Below are 1491 nucleotides of genomic sequence, written 5' to 3' on the forward strand. Positions count from 1 at the left end.
GATTTGAAAATGTCATTGTTTAAATTGTTATTTATTATATTTTTTGTATTTATTTTTATTTAAATCAGAAAACCTGTAGAATAAAAAAAATGGTAGTTGCAACTTTTATTCTAATAATTTTCTCAACCTATATTTTTAATTTCTTAACCAATATTTCACTAAAACATATACAAAATCTACTTTAATGCGCACACACAATATCATTCTAACTTTTTAAATAAAATTAGATGGTGAAACTTTATTAATAAGTAGATACAAGATATGTCTAGCCTAAAAGTATGCACCCAAAAAAATTGTCCATAGGTGATGGTTTTACATCTTATTAATTTAAAACTAACCCTAAATAGATACAAGATATGTCTAGCCTAAAATTATGCACCCAAAAAAAATGTCCATAGGTGATGGTTTTACATCTTATTAATTTAAAGCTAACCCTAAATAATGACTCTAGAGTTATTTCTGTTCCTATATGCCTTGCATGTTTAATATTTACAAATAATGCACTTCATATGTATTTTTGTTAGAAATATAGAGTTTTTCCTCTAATCTAATGCACACCAGTTACTATCGTCATCTATTTACTTGGGACTCCATGGAAATCATATCAGTACAATATTAAAGTTACTATAAACGGCCACTGAGTCGGTAATCAATTGCAAAGTGTCTCTGTGGATGGAACAAACTGCCTATTCTAATGAATTTCCATGAAACAATGTGGCTTTGGTTCTAGGGGAGATCCCAAGGAGCAGCCGCTTGTGAATAGCTCTTAGTGATAGTCTGTTCATGCTAATGTGAAGAGCACAGTGGAAGCAGTGTGTTATAAACATAAGACTTCAGCTTTGCAAAGAATCAATCAATTTGAAGTACTAAGTAGATTCTTGACACGTTACATGTGTTCTTCTACAAATTAGCATAAAACTGTTGCTGTGAATATAAGAGCAAGGGAATGTTTTTATCCAGGGTATGCTCCAATCTAAATACAGAATATTGGAAAGAGCAGGATGTAAAATACTTATGGAAATACTCAAATGGTACAAGATGAAAATGACCAGACAGGACCGGGTTATTAATGATATGTATGTGGGTTTCAACACATGGCCGACCTTGGGAAAACAGTCCAAAAGCCATTTTCCTTATGTCCCATAAGACTATATAGCTGCAGTAGGGCTTTTTTTTTAAAAAAGTTCTGTTTACAGTTTAGATGTCCATTTTCAGGTGATAGAAGAGTGTCTGTTTATTATACATATAGAAAAGCATATCCAAATCCTCCAAAGATACAGCAAGCATGTGAGTATATACATGGAGGGACAGGAGATGTGTTATTTGCTGAATTATCAGGTAAATATAAAATAATAAATAATATAAATGATAAAATAATAATACAATTAATGCAGCCAGTATTTCCAAGCAGGGAGTTGAAATATTTTATTTAAATGTTTTAATATCAGATTTCCATAATTCACATAAAACAGAATTTATACTGTATACTAT

The sequence above is a fragment of the Pyxicephalus adspersus genome, chromosome 1, assembly GCF_032062135.1.
Source record: "Pyxicephalus adspersus chromosome 1, UCB_Pads_2.0, whole genome shotgun sequence".
In the NCBI taxonomy this organism is placed as follows: Eukaryota; Metazoa; Chordata; class Amphibia; order Anura; family Pyxicephalidae; genus Pyxicephalus; species Pyxicephalus adspersus.